We start from the raw sequence: 16,673 nt of genomic DNA, 5'->3' as shown, positions 1-16,673 counted from the left end.
GTACATTTTTCACTCCTAATTGAAACTATTTCCTTTATCTTTTTCATTTTCCTTTTTTAAAAAGATCATTACCACAATCATAGGTGGACTGGTTACAAGTTCTATTCTCCTTCACCTAAAAAATGATTGCACCGAAATCCAGATTAAGTAAGTAAATTTGAATCAATGCTGTTATTTTTTTCAAGCTTGGAAAAATGCATTTCATATTTTTTTGAGTATAAGTATGGAGTAAACATTATATTCATTGTGGGTAGGATGTGTTCATGCATTGAAAAATGAGTGGAAAATTAATTTTATTTTTCATATATATTTGTATCTATTTATTGTTGAACTGGATACATCATAAATTTTACCCTTTTAACCCTTTTTGAATGTACAGTTACTGTTCAGTGCATCAAGCACCTGCTCATTGTGCAACAATAGCCAATATCCAACCCCAGAATGTTTTTTTTTTTGACTTCCCACACAGAATTTCTACACCCTACACTGGGAGAGACCTCATGGGGTCATTCTTCCTCTCTCTTTTCACCAGAATAGTAATTTTTTCTTCTTCCTTTCTTTCTTTTTTTATGGAAAAAAAAAAACTATGGTTCTTTTGTTTCTGTTCTGTCCTGGCAGGACCTGGACACTCTGTCTGCTAATTGGCTTTCAGTGTTTACCCAACCTGTCAGCAAAGGAGACCTTTGCACTTGAGAAGAAGCTCTTTATGTGAGTAGATCTCTATTTTAGGAAGGAGCTTGATGTCTGTTGACTAAATTGGTGATATCCATAATTGGACCAAGGATCTGATTGGGAGAATATCAGTATTTTTCTTTTCTTTCATATGTTGATTTGTTTAAAGGATGAATAAAAATCATATATACCTATTATGTACAGTATGAGCTTTCAAAGTATGTGCAGAGATAACCAGTATTAACTGAAAAAAAATGAACAGGGTAGAAAGTCAAGTGTATGGGGCCTCTTGCCAAAGGAAGAGTGAGTTTTGGGGTGAGGTGTAGTCAGCAAATTCCAGTGCTGCAGAGAAAGCAAGTAATAGAGGGGCTGAAATTATCTTTTTGTTTCTAGAAAATAACAAATCAAGATGACTCTAGCAAGAACATTTTGAGGAGCTAGGTAGAATTGTAGTGGTGGGTTAATCAGCAAATTAGCAGTAGTAGATAAAGCTGACAAAGAATTGAAGGTGTGCAGCCTTCAGTGGATTTAAGAATGGAATGAATCAAAGGAAAAGAAGAAAAGGTTCAGTTTTTCTCTTGAGATTTTCAAATATAAAGGAGATTTGCCCATGCTTACATATGCACCAAGGATAGCAATCATCAGAGAGGGAAGGAATGAAGATACTGGTGGAACAGTTTGAAAATACAGGAAATCCATGTGAAGAAGAGGAAAGATGAGGATTTAGTATCTGAAAGGGTGTATTGTTGAAAGACATGATCATTGAAGGAAAAAGTCTTTTTTCTTCTTTTTTTTTATTATGAGAGTAGCAAAAGTAAAAGGAGAGGGCTGGGATTGTAGCTCAGCACTAGAGCACTCTCCTAGCACATGCCAGGCCCTGGGTTCTATCCTCGGCACCACATAAAAATGAATAAATAAAATAAAGGTAATGTGTCCAACTACAACTAAAAAAATTAAAATTAAAAATAAATAAAGTAAAAGGAGTTTAGGAAACTGCACCTGCTTGTAGTGCCTTGAAGAATAATAAAGCCACCTTTGTCACAATCATAAGTGGGAAGAAGAAAAGCCTCTGTTATCACTTAGATTAGCCCAACATTTTGCTCTTCAAGCAGAGCGCAGCTCAGAGGAGAAATATAGCCTCTGAGGAAAGTGAGGAGATGCAGACTCTGTCCCTGGAGGGGTGATGTGGGCCAGAGTGGGCAGCACAGGAGGAGTGCTGTCATGAGAGGATCCCGGCAAGAGCCTTGGTGGGCTGATGCTCCAGGGAGGCTGCACCTGAATTGGAGAATGACGTGGGGGTGGGGGTCAGCCTACAAACCTTGGACATCTGCAGTGTCAGACCTGGTGGCAGCAGGAGTCTGCACAGCAGAGTCTCCTCTGGGCTGTGCCTTCCTGGACTAATCTGGGATGTATGGTATGTGTTTTTGTTCTGCAGACAAGAGTACATCAGTGGATACTACAGAGTGTCTTCTTACTTCTTTGGAAAACTGTTATCTGATTTTCTACCCAGGAGTTTGTTAACAATTATTCTATTTACTGGTACAGTATACTTCATGTTAGGTAAGTAACAAGATAAAGAGGATGTGTCCGTAGTCTTACAAATGAAAGGAAACTAATTTCGCTTTGTAAACATATTTATGGTTTCCAAAACAAAAGATCAAGTCATAAGCCAGGAGAGCAAGTATTCATTCCTCACTTTCTAAAATGGTAGTTCAGTTGTCAATACTGTTCTACACAAATTCTTTTATTTTTATTTGTTACTTGTGTGTGTGTGTGCAGTACTGAGGATTGAACCTGGAGCCACTCACATGCTATACAAGTGGTCTACCATTGAGTTACATCTCCAGCCCTATTTTACACTTCTATTTTGAGATAGGGTTTTGCTAATTTGCTCAGGCTTGCCTTAAGCTTGGATTCCTCCTTTCTCGGTCAACCCAATTCCTGGGATAACAGGTGTATGGCACCGTACTGGACTCAACTGAACTTTCAAAGCTATAAATACACTTTATGTCAGTAAAATGCTGTGATTCATACAAAAACATGGAAAGAATCCCTTCATATTTGAGACTATGCTGGAGATAATGGGATATTTATTGCTTTTCAATTTTTCTCTGAGTCTCTGTACATATACCTCTACATAAAGATAAAATATAAATGGAAAAACTATAAATAGGTATTAGAGATACAAAGAGAGAGCTAAAAAATCAACATACACACATACACATATGCGCACACGTACGCATGCATGCACACACACACACACACATACACATATTTATTCTCCTTCTCCTTTTCCCTATTTAAAGAAAGATGATGACTTTTGGATTCAGGGCTTTAACAAGAATACTTGTTTAATGGCTATAGACACATTCATTCGTGCATTATGCTCAGACTTCTTCCCAGGCTCATGCTGTAAGAATGTAAATGTATTTCTTTCTCTCTCTCATGCACTCACATGCACACATACACACATCACAGAAATATCTATTTTTGACAATACACTGCAGAGTAAGAACCACTGAGAAAGTGTAAACCTTCCAGTTTAGAAATAAAAGTTGTTTCATAAAAAATTAATTATGTAATCTAACCCCTCCCCCACAGTCCTGATTGGTGTTCCTGCAGCAATTACAACATTGTAAGACTGATGGTGAGCATTAACTCATTAGAGTTCATAAGGTGGTCAAAGAAACTTCATTTGGCTCCAATCTGAATCAGAGTAATAGGATTTGTCTAGGGGGATTCAGCATATGGATTCTTTATCTTTCCTTCCCATATATTAAAACCATTGTTATAGAATTGTGATCCCAGGTTTTTTTTTTTTTCTGACAAATGCATTATAGCAGACAGTGAGTAATGTAGAGATGTCTGGGTACATGGATGTGCTGTTGATGAGTTTCCTTTAATAGGAGAAGGCAGTATAATTTGGCTAGATATGTTGCCTGTGTCCACCTCACCAATTCTGAACTGGTCAAAATTACACATAGGGCAGCATCAGTGTTATATGGGAAAATGCTTTGGTAGAAAGTGTAATAAATCTGTGTGGTAACGTTATACAGTGGTGAACACGATGCAATTAATGTCCCTGGGTATTTCGGTCTTGGATGACAACTTTTCATCTTGATACTATTATTTTTCAGAGTATTATACTGTCATTTGTGCACAGGTGTATATACACACACACACACACACATACACACACACACATACACACACAAAAGTGTCAAATACATGGGAACCTAGGCAGGTTGACTGACCCTTTCTTTTCTTTCAAAGGATTGAAACCAGGGGTGAAGGCTTTCTTCATAACGATGCTTACCATTTTGATGGTGGCTTATTCAATTGGTTCCCTGATCCTTGCTATTGGAGTTCACAGTATTTTTTTCACAGCAGCAATTCTGGGATTATATTTTCTATTGATGATGGTGAGTGTGAACTGTGATTGTCTGAGAGGGAATTTTTCCCCTTGTTCCTTCGCACTCTTTCACCTGTCCTTTAAAACCTGCTTTGAGGATTCTGTGCATAGACCTAAGATGCCTTCAGGAGGCCATGGACTAAGATCCTGTTTATATTAGAGAATGTACCACTTTCCTCCTGGCACTTATAAAAACACTGGAAATCCCAAACTCATAGTACAAGGTCACCCTATTAATGGGTTCCTGATGCTTTTTATATCAATATTTTTCTGCTTACTTTTGTTTTTAATGATTCCTTAGTTTTAATCTTTTATGCCTTTAATTTTGCACTCACAATGATGAATCAGCAGAAACTAGTTACCAACCTTTGCCACACAATGACATCAAATAGGAGTGGTTCTCCTATTAATACACACATCCTTTCTTCTATAGTAAGAGGAGTTGTCTTTCAAAGATACATAATTAGCATAAGCTCTTGCCAAAGTTTAATTCTTTCATGTATAAATTTGGCAAAAATCAATGTATATCACTGAGAAAGCAATGTCATGTTTATAGTTTCTACACTGTCATACAACAAATAAAAGATATGATTAATTATTATGTAAGGTTTTCTACTTAGAAATTTAAAAATCAGTCCCAGGATCACATTTTACTCGGAGATGCTGACTTATATACTAAGCAGTTGGTTAGGTCCAGTTTTAAAACATGCAGACAAAACCACAACATTGTCATTGTTCTGAATATCCCAGGGTACCTCACGCCAGTTAGGACAAGCATTATGTGCACCTCGCCGCTGTCTCTTGTGTGTCTCCAGCAGTCCTTCCTAGCATCTTCATTGCCACACTGCTTTCTGGTAGCTTTAAATGGAGGGATTGACTATGTATGTTTCCTGCTGTATTTCACCACACTATGTTGTTTATCAGGTCTAGGATTTGGGTTTTCTAAGGCCTCCTTTCTGAGCTCCAGGTGATTCCTAATGTAATGGATATATAGTGTCGACCCTTGTGAATAACAAATTACCTGTTGTATGAAAGTAGAAAAGGGCATGTGATGCTTAGGATTGTTCTTAGACTGTCAAATTCTTTACTGGGTACATATGATTTAGTATAATTTGAATAGTCAGTAAAATCAGCTCTTCATGTCCATGGGATCCACATTCAAAGATCCAACCAACTGCAGATCAATACTATGCAAAGCAAAGATTATATCTACAATGAGTATATGTGCTTATTTCTTTGTCATTTTGCTCTATTCATATGAACTATTTGCATAGTATTTATGTTGTATTAGGCATCAAGAAATATTAAAATGATTTTTAAAACACATTATATTTTTATTTATGCATAAAGAATGTATGTGGGTTACATGAAAATATTATGCCATTTTAAAAATAAGGGACTTGAGCATCTGTAGATTTTTGGTATCTGTGGACTAGATATCCTGGAACCAATACCGTTGGGCTACCAAAGGATAACTGTACTTCTTGGTATTCTTTTATGTGCAGTTACAGAAAAATTAGAGGACTTAGTCTTGATAATTACAAATCTTCCAAATAAGTGGAAAATATAATATAGATAATTTTGTCCTGAATCTCCCAAATAAATGAATGTATAATATAGACTATAGGTATGCTAAGAGCCACAGCCAAGTAATATGATGCATGGCATTTTTGGTTGAAAGGTGATGCCAGCTAGCCATTGAGATGATATGATTATGTTAAGATTTGCATTCATATGGATATTGGACTCCTGCTGTTCACCTTGGCCTGCTACAGGACTCCTGGAGAGTTCCCATTGGTTGGGGAAGTGCAGTAGGAGGGAATTCCAGGGGAGGAACTTCCTCTGGGGTTCTGAGAACTCCGAGGGAGTGGGTCGGCAAGCTTCCCGGGCGGTATGGGGGGCATTGGTGGCAGTTTTAAAAAAATAAAATTTGTTCCTGCTTGAGTGGCTCGTGATTTTGTGCGCAGCCAGACTGCGGCATAGGTATATTGTCCTTACTTTAATATATAAACTATCTTAGCTGTGTGGAGGTATAGATATGCAAGGGATGAAGGATGAAGCTTACTGTCTAGAATAAGTTGAAGAAATTTTAAGAAAGAGTTGGTCCTAGCAGAAGTGTATAGAAAATTCTTGAGTTCTTGGAGAGACTTATCTAGAATTTCTCGTAAAATCACTGGACTTGGTCCGATTCATGGTTTTTGCTTTTTTTTTTTTTTTTTTGTAGATTTTGATAAATTTTTCACTGGATTTTGGAAACTTTTCCCCTTGGCTGTCATGGATTCGGTACTTAAGTATCCCTCACTATGGTTATATGGTAAGTTGTCCTCATCTGTCATAGGAAATGTATTCTCAAGCTGTCTGCAACAAAAACAATGCCTATCCATATTGCTTTGACCATGAGCAGTGAAGGAGTCCTATCCAGGAGTTACCTTTCATGACTGAGAATCTCCTATTAGCCTCAGTTAGTACAAACGCCAGGAGTCACATGGGATTTTCCCCAATCACCTCATTGTTTGAGGAAGATGAAGGTTGTAGAGAAATTAGGGAAAGTAGAAGAAGCAAAAATAAGACCATAATACACTCTTAACTGTATTGGCTTCAGCAAACCAATCAACTCCAAAGTGACTGTCCATCCATGTATAACCAAATTTCTAACTCACATAATTACAACTAGTTTTGAGGAAAACATAATTATCATAAATCAACATTACCTTTGATCACCACTGTATTATTTTAGTTGTAGTGTTTATGGGACTATAAAATTGGGAAGAGATGAAGGAATGACTTCTTGGCCAATGGGAAGCAACATCCCAAGCTTAGGCCTCTTGATTTCCAGGGAAAATAAGGTATTTTGTGGGAAATAGACTGTGAATATGAGACTTTAGCATGTTGTAAATACAAAATTAAGATTAGAATTCACATCATTGGGATAATTTCTGGGAAACTTTTGGAATCCAGGTCTGTTTCACTTCTGTTCCCCCTTGTTGTAGGCTTTGCAGTATAATGAATTTTTGGGACAAAACTTCTGTCCAGGACTCAATACAACAAAAAGCAGTGGCTGTTCCACCTATGTGATGTAAGTTTGTGTTCAATGTCACAAAGGGTTTGATTACTCCTATGATGTGATTAAGAAAGGCCCCCAGGTTTAAAGCTGATTTGAGTCCTTTCAAGGCTAACAAAACTTCCTGATTCTAAGTTGTATCACTTGAAATATGAGTCCTTGTACAGTAATATATATGAACACCCATACAGTTCCTGTATTGAACATAAAATTGTGTTTAAGTTTAATGTGGAGACATATTTGTTTTGAGACTTTTGAGAAATTGTTTTGATGTTTTAGTTGTGGGATTCAGTTCTTATTTTTTCAGAACTATTGATTTTGAAATTAATTGCTTTGACAGTTTAGTGAAGGATAATAGTCTCTGATCACTTGGAGTCTGTGCTACCAGTGAGCCCATCCCTTGGAGATTAGTAATAGCTCAAAGAGCAGCAGTAGCATAAAAGTGGTTAGCGTTGCTTTGTTGAGATCCCGGCCCTTCTCTTTGTTCACACTTATGGGAAATCAAAGCCTGCATAGTTGTGTGTGTGTTTGTGTGTGTATATGTCTATACATTGATTCAGTATACTCCTTATCAAAGGCTATATCCTCTAGAGAAAGAAATACATATTTCAGTTTGTTGACAAGAAAATTTATTTTTGCATAATGTCATTAAAACTGAAGTGCAAATTTCAATCAATTTAGAACATCTCATTTTTAATTTTTAATACTACTTTTGTTTTCTATGATTGCTGTTATCTTTGACTTTAACAGATAAATTACCAAGGGAAAAGAGAATCTGGCATGTTCAATCTCTCCTAGATTTTTCAAATATATAGAATTTAGTCTTTGTAAAAACACAAACCCTATTGTTAATGATTGATAAAGCCTCTACTAAGAGGAGTTTTCCTTACCCACTCTTTTTGTTTTGAGCTGGGCATAGTCTTTGTGACAAAAAGTTAGTGCCAGGTTATTAGTTAGGATAAAATGGATGGGAAACATTAGACCACATAAGGAGAAGCTACCACAGGCTTCATGCTCACAGAAGCCTCCTTCACATAAGAGAAAATAAGAAGCTCCTCTAATAGCACAGAGAGGTCAAGGATATTTTTGAAATGGCTGAATTCCAAGAGATGCACAAGAATGGCAGCAGGTAATAATTATGACTGCACAAGGTGTTTTTTATTAAGAGCCACTTTTCTACCATGTGGCAGGAATGCTCCATCTTGCTCTGTTCCAGGTGCTACCTAAGTCTGATTCCTGGGTATCTTTCTGTAGTGGAGTGTCTGTGATGATTATTACCATCATGGTACAAGAGCTGACAGATCCTGACTGCCTAGAAGCATTTGTTTCCTCTATCTGTAGTTGTAGAGTTCTTGCCTGTGTTTTTTGGATAACTATTCTGTGGGTGAGCCAAACCAGAAGGAACTTTTGATGCTCTCAGTAGGGTCTATAGGTGTCATCAGTTAAAGCTGAGCTTTTACCCACTAGGAGTGGTGAAAAGTTCCTTCATCAATACTTCCTTTGAGAAGAGTAGCATTATAAATTTGAAATGGAATGAATCTGAGGAGACTAGAACTTGGTTCATTGTGTGACTGTAAACTTGGCCAACTTCATTAATCCTTATTAATGAATCCTCCTCTTTGAAATATGTGTAATACCTATACCCCCTTGGGTTATTTTAGGAATTCCTTAACTTACTAGGTGCAAGGTGCTTAGCACAGTATTTAGAAAAATTTTAAGCACTCCATGATAAGTATTATATATGAAGTGATGATTTCATACTATTTGGTTACTTATTGGCTTCTAAGAAAGAAATAGTGAATATATTGAGTAAACCTTGACAGATGCTACAAATGTAATCAGAAATTTTGTGTTGAATTTTAGATGTACTGGTGAAGAATACTTGACACTCCAAGGCATTGATCCATCTCCGTGGAGCTTGTGGAAGAATCACCTGGCTTTGGCTTGTATAACTACTATCCTTCTTGAAATTACCTACCTAAAATTGTTACTTCTTAAAAAAAAGATTCTTAAAATCCCCTTTAATTTACCATGAATTACCCTAATATTAAAAAGGAACACTGTAATTTATTTCACCAATGCAGATATTTTTGCCTTTGCTCAGTAGCCTGCATACTGTTGTTCAGAAAAAAATATATATTTTTAATAGAAAATATTCACAAAAATCACAACAAACTGAATTACACATGAAAGAACCCAAGCCAAAACAACTGACCTGTTATATTATCTCATCTCATCAAACAGTAAAGAAGTCCAGTCTAATTTATTGATCTGAAAAGTAGAATTAAATTACTGAAACGCTTAGAAAGTTAATAATATCTCTGGTATGAGTTTTCTCACCTTCAAAATGCATGGGAGGTTAGTAGACCTCTAGTTTTAATAGATGATGAGTCCATTATCTGCCATTCTACAATAAATAACATATATATATATATATATATATATATATATATATATATATATATATATATTAATGCTGTATTAAAATATGAAATCTAAAATGTGTTGTAATAACCTGTGTTATTTCTAGGGGACAAAAATCTATGATGATATAAAAACACATCTTGATGAGGTTATTGATGATGTTGGAAGTTAGTGATACTTCTCTAGTGAAATTGTAAAACCTCAGGAGTCTCAGCTGGGGGCTTTGGGTCATAGTTAGAATAGAGACCAAAGGTTTGGGGATGTAACTCCTGTGCCATTTCTGAGACACTCTACTCAGAAGTCACTTTACTTCCCTGGTTGAGTCAGTGGTATATGCATCAGATTCTCCTGAGAGCTCTTGTTAAGACACAGATGCCTGACCCTGCTTGTCACACCACAGCAACACATGCAGAGCCAACTCCCTGAAAAACACCAGGGCTGGATTTGGTCATTTCCAAGGTCCTTTCAGCTCAGAAAACTTTGGAATTATGATTCAATGACTGTTATATCTGGGCCTACACAGGATCCCCCTATATACCTCATTGATTTCCACATACCATCTTCATTCTACCAATAATGTCATATTCTTGTTACTATGTGAACATCAAGGCCAATGAATTTTTTGGGTGTTGACTACAATTCCAGCTTTTTATGTAACTATGTTTTACTAAGTACAGACTTCCTTATTATACAGAGAAATGCATATCTATACCTTGTGCTCAAAATATAACTTCCAGAAGAAAGAGAACAGTCAAAATTACTAACATATACATTTTAATAAGAATTTAATAGCATCTACAAATAAATTATTATGTTTATCACCCTTTTGCATTATTATTGACTTTTTGTATAGTGTTTCATTGTGATAAGAAACATATAACATAAAATTTATCATCTCTATATTTTAATTATGGTGCATTTTTAAATTATGAATTTATTTTTCTATGAAGTAGAAAGAAAATGTTAGTTTTAGATATTTAAGAATATGACTATAATCTTTATAAAATGTTTTTTTGTTCTTGGATGTCAGAATTAATCTATAATGAATAGGACCAATTAATTTGGGTTAAACTAAAAGGAACCACGGAAATAAATGAATTTCTGTTTCTATTTATACTCCAATTACTTTTTCAGACAGTCAACCAAGATTATAAAAAGCCTGTGGCTATGGAAGGCTACTTGGTAAGTTGGGGAGGGAGGAAAAAAGGGGAGAAAAAGTGAGTAGTTTGGAGAGGGATGTTAAAGAAGAATATATTCTTCTTCTCCTGCCTTTGAAGTCATCCTATATATATTTAGATTTGAATTTTATTAACATCCATAGCAAATATACATTGGAAAAGTGGGATTACTCATTTATGAAATGTTTTTCACTATTCCAGTGCTTGCTTAGTAGGCATTAGAAGAAAATCTTCAAGGTGGCAGGAATGGAGCTCTCAACTGGTCCTACAACAGCTGGGGCTGTCACAAAGGCTGAGGTACTGACAGCACTGCTGGTGCTAGAGCTGTCAGCAGCAGGAGCTGATGCTGGGCTCTTGGTATGTTTATGACATTGTAGGAGAGCAGATGATTCAGCAAATGGGTGTCAAGATGATAGTGTGCAATAGTTGAGTGATCGTCCCTAACATAAGTGGTGATCATGTCTTGGGCTTTAGGTCCTAATACAGGCATTAACTTTGCAGAAATGTTTTTGTATTATCTGTTTTTGCCCTTTCATGGCAAAGTAGTTATGACAAAGACCATTGTCACCAACAAAGCCTAAGTATTTACTATCTGTTTCAGTAATTTTTTTTTTTTTTTTTTTGCTGCTGTGACTAAAGGATTTGACCAGAACAATTGTGGAGGAGAAAAAGTTTATTTGAGGGCTCACACTTTCAGAGCTCTTAGTCCATAGAAGGCTGGCTCCATTCCTCAAGGCTCAACCTAAGCCTGAACATGATGATGGGAAAGGAGAGTGGAGAAAGGCAGCTCACATCACAGTGACCAGGAGGCAGAGAAAAAGACTCTACTCACAAGATACAAATATACACCCAAAGCCACACCCCAATTCCCACCTCCTCCAGCCACACTCCTACCACTTCAGTTACCACTCAGTTTATCCCTATCATTGGATTAAATTACTGATTGGCTTAAGACTCTTACAACCCAATCGTTTCTCCTCTGAAACTTCTTGCATTGTCTCAAATGTGAGCTTGGTTGGGGGGGGGGCACCTCTCATACAAAACATAACACTATCTATTCCTTTGTATAACTTTGCAAATATCTACATTAAACCAATAGAGCTTGCAGTATGCTTATATTTAACTACAAGACTGACTAGGATTAATAATAAAATTTATATTCATAGCATTAATTCATTCAAATGCATCTTTTAGCCAGGCATGGGGTGCAAAACTGTAATCAACCTAACTGAAAAAACAGGCAATGAACAAAACATACTCATTTCCCATTAAGTCAAAATATAAAATTTTAAAGGTTTGAATCGGAAATATATAGAAAGGGAAACTCAATTATGTAACAACTCTAGAGTATATATTCAATGTTACCAGGAATCAGGGAATAAAAGGGCTCAATCTCAACTCATTCTATCAGGAAGTATATGGTACCAGTGCTGGTGAGGTTATGGCTTAAACTGGAGTCCTAGTGCACATAATTAGATTATCTTGGGCAGTCATTCTGATGGGAAGCCTGATAGTCCTGGGTAAAATATTTATTCACTTCACTCTTATTACTCAAACCCTTATCATACATCCTGAGAGGAACACATGAAAAGTTAACAAGGGAATTATGTTCATGCAAAGATTTTGAAATGATGGCAATAGAACCAAACATTCACTATAGGAATGCATAAGTAAAATATGGTGGCTTCATACTAGTAAATACTACACAAATATCAGAACAACTTACTGGATTTACATAATACAGAAGAAATAAAATGTAATAATTAAGACATGAATACTACATTAGTAATACATAAAGAAAGACAAGATCCTATATTATAGTATAAATTCACTTACTTATAGTAGTAAAACCTCTTTAATTATAACACATAAACAAAATATTTTTCTACATATCCAAAATCATCAGAGGGGCCCATTTTGGGAGAAATGACAGTAATGGAACAGTATACAAATGGAGAGGAAAATATAATAGCAGTGCATAAGATAAAATGGCTAAAATATTTATTCGGTTTGATATGAGAAACACATGACACTACATCCAACAAAAATCGAAATCATTAGCCAGGCATGGGGTGCACAACTGTAATCACAATTATTGGGAAGACAAGCAAGAGGATTACAATTTCCAGGGCCAGCTGGGAAACCTATCTTAAACCTGTCTTAAAAAAAAGGCTGAGGATTAATTCAATTGTAGAGCACTTCCCTAGACTAAATGAGGGTTCAATATCCAGTAGAGAATTTTGTTTTTGTTAATGCACAGGATGCATTTTACTAGAAATCTTAGAGGTAGAAAACAGAGTAACTGACCAAGAAACTGTTTAGTTTACTTAAAGACTTTGGACAAATTTGCTTGGTCATATGCAAATAAACTATCAAGATAAAATAGGTCATTTACCATGGCTTTACTAAAAATATTTTTAGTTGGGATTCAAATTGAGACATGGAAATTTGCTTTTCAAACCTTTATAATCTTATACTTTGATTTAGTGGAAAACAAATGTGTTTTCTTCAGGTAAAGAAGAGCCATTAGAACATGTTATTCAAATGTCTTTCTAAATTATTTTTTTCTAAAAAAGTCTGGACTAAAATAACAACTTTATTTGCAGTTGCACATTCTATTATGCAGTATGCTTATATTTAACTACAAGAGTGACTAGGATTAGTAGTAAATTTATATTCATAGCATTAATTCATTCACTACATCTCTTTAGAGTTGAAGTTCATAGGCATTAGATTTTCTGGGAACACTTACTGCCTCCAATGGTTAATGTACATTGCATTTCTCAAAGCTTTTTAGTTTTCTAAACCACTTGAGAGCTTTTAAGTGTAACTTACAAAAGGTACATATCTTATTTTTGATAACAACTCTTAACCATAATCCTTTAATTTTCTGGGTAACTTACTGAGTCCCAATCATTATGGCATTTGTTGGTTCATAGTGAAAAGTGGCATATATTCCCTTTTTTTCAATCCTCTGAATGCATACAGCACAAGTGGCTAATACCAATATTTCAATGAAATGCCCTTGTCTTTGTAGTGCTAATATTGTGTAATAAAATTCTAATAGTCACCTTAATTTCATCTTGAGTGTATCTGTGGCCCAATAATATTAATATATCCTTTAGTTAGTACAAGAACCAGCAGTTGAGCTGGGAATGAAGCTTAGTTGTAGAGTATTTACACAGAATGCTCAAGGACCTGGGTTAAATCCCTAGAATCATTAAAAATATCAGTTCATCAAAGAAAAAACCTATAGATGATTCATATAACAATCCTTTAGGAATTGCAAAATTGATGCCATTTTGACTTATTACACTTGCAAAATACATTCTGTTTTAATCAGAGGATTTGTTTTCCTTCTAGAGACCAATTGAGATGCACCAAGTCCTGTCCAGATTTCTTATTGGCCACATAGGGTAGTTAAGGCCTGTGGGTTGAGCACAGTTTATTTTAGTCAATTCATGTTTGGTGTCCCTTATCTCTTGATAACAATTTGTGAGCTGGCACTGTTTAGTGGTGACTATACAGAGAAGCTCAGGAAAATCAATGGTTGAGTGTTTAGCATGCCTCCTTAATATTGGCTTTACAGCTCACATGTTTAATCTCTTGACAATAAAATGAAACTCCCTTACTATGTTTTATGGAAATCTACCCATAAGATAAGGATATCAATTACATATTAAAAAATGGGAGCTATGAACACCAGGTAGTGGATAAGCAGCAGGTGTCTAAACTGAAGCATATGTGTTGACAGCTTGAACCCTTACTGTTTTTCCCATCACACCCATCAATAGCAGTTAACTTGCCCGAGACTTTGTCAGGAATATAATATATCAATGCATATTCAGCTTCCATATCCACCAATACTGTTAATTTCAATATTTTTGAAGACCAATGTACTACTAATTTTATATATGGCCTCCAGTCCAGATACACAATTCAGATGCCTGAACCTTGACCCCCAACTTACTCATCCTTTAAGCAAACAGCCAAAAATTCATCAGGCAAGTTCATGGTGCTTTTATTATAACTCTTTTTAAATTTTATATTTTTTTTAAAAAGAGAGAGATAATTTTTTTAATATTTACTTTTTAGTTTTCTGCGGACATAACATCTTTATCTTTATGTGGTGCTGAGGATTGAACCCAGTGGCCCAGGCATGCCAGGCAAGCGTGCTACTGCTTCAGCCACATCCCCAGCCCCTATTATACCTCTTAATAGCAGGAATTTGTCTTTGCCTCTTTGGGGAGCAGGAGTTATTTTTTTATTCATGACTATCTCCTCTTTCTTTTCCTTCTTGGAAGATAAGGGTAGTTGCTTCCAGATTGTACCATAGTGGCATTAGGTTGCTTATCTATTTTCTTTTCCTCCACTCTTGTTTGTATTAATTCTACCCAAATCTGTTCACAGGAGAACTGAAGTAGTCCTTCCCAATTTTAGATGGATTTCATGGGACTCCATTTTCTGCTACAATCTTTCTATCTCTCCTAGATTAGCTATCATTTGTGTGATATATATGAGAGACTGCATTCCCACTTTGTGGCAGATGAATTTCTTCAGATGTTTTATGAGTACATTTCTTTACTATATAATGAAGATTCCCACCTACAGATTGGAGACAAGGGAAGTGGCCAGTTTTGATCCCCTTTACCAGAATAATCACATTCCTTGAAGCTCTTTTTATCTCACCATCATGAACAACAAGCCTTCCTAGGCACTGACCAATAATTACCCCAATGACATGTAATTGTGCCTTATAACTATAGAGTGGTGTATTTAGTGACATTTCTCCACAAGTTCATAGAATCATCATCACAGTGGGGTTAGGATCTGCTTTATTTGCCATGGTATCCTCAGCATCTACCACGTCTCACACTGTATGATATAAGTATAGTATACATTATATATTATAATATATAGTATACACAATATAAAATATTTATGGAGATATAATGGTGGAGTATCTATTTGAACATTAGGGCTATCTTATTCTGAAGGACTAATAAATCTTTATCAATTAAGGGAGAATCTTAATATTCTATAGCAGATATGAGAACAGAACATAGAATACATATAAGTTCCTGGCCAAAGGCTCCATTTTCAGGACTGATAATTTCAGTTGGAATGTTGTCCAACTTCTCTTTCCCAACAGAGGCATCTAACATTTTATATTGGTTTCCAAATTGCTAATTGATGCATACCCATGTCTCTGCTGAAATGGTTAAAGGGTGGGTCATCTGAGCAGGCTTTTAATAGCAGACAGGGGCTGAGACAGGATTTCAAAATGGTGGCAAGATGAAGCTTGCCTACTTACTCCCCATTCAATAATGCAAGTGTCACATAAGTGTCTCTGTACTAGGAGGTCTTTTCCTCTGTGTGTGGTGGTAGTCATTTCTATCTCAGTCATTTCACACCCCTGTGGGTGGGTTATTTTTAAATGGAGGATGGGATGAATGCACCCTACAGTTTGCTTCTCATTGGCTAAAAAATGATTTTTGTATTGAAAGTAGCCTCTATATCTTATCTATTATCTATCATTCATCTATCCATCTATCAATTATATATCTATCGTCTATCTTTATGTGAGGACTTCAAGAAAAGCAATCTCTTCTTGTGCAGTATTATAAAATTATTTTAATATAAAAAACAAGGTTTTATTTTCATGTTGTGATATTTGATCTGATAAAACGAATTGAATAACCTGGAAGGTTCTGCCTATTAAGGCACAACATTCAAATGAGACCTCATTTGAGCAGTTCAAGTCACCACAGTTATGTTCCTCATGTAGGTGACTGATAAACTGAAAACTAGAAGGCCAGGGTCAACTGAAGGATCCACTGAAGGATTCTCAGTTCCTGGATTGAGGCTCTTTCATTCCGGTGTCCCCAAGTCCTAATACTACCAATGTTACAGGGTAACAAAGAAT

At 35.8% G+C, this 16,673-nt stretch overlaps 2 long non-coding RNA genes across 2 annotated transcripts; both read left to right on the top strand.

The window, feature by feature from the left end:
• The first annotated feature begins 74 nt into the window (after positions 1-74).
• Positions 75-2,339, top strand: LOC308642319. Its single transcript, XR_014020531.1, has 3 exons — positions 75-147; positions 619-708; positions 2,108-2,339. It is a non-coding gene; the product is annotated as an uncharacterized lncRNA (long non-coding RNA).
• A 3,986-nt stretch (positions 2,340-6,325) lies between these two features.
• On the top strand, positions 6,326-9,360 carry LOC308642320. Its single transcript, XR_014020532.1, has 3 exons — positions 6,326-6,398; positions 7,075-7,160; positions 9,009-9,360. It is a non-coding gene; the product is annotated as an uncharacterized lncRNA (long non-coding RNA).
• The last annotated feature ends 7,313 nt before the right edge of the window (positions 9,361-16,673 follow it).

Source organism: Spermophilus citellus (genome assembly GCF_964194105.1).
Source record: "Spermophilus citellus genome assembly, chromosome: 2".
In the NCBI taxonomy this organism is placed as follows: domain Eukaryota; kingdom Metazoa; phylum Chordata; class Mammalia; order Rodentia; family Sciuridae; genus Spermophilus; species Spermophilus citellus.
Note: the sequence above shows the minus strand (reverse complement) of the source record. Positions and strands in the feature narration are given on the sequence as shown.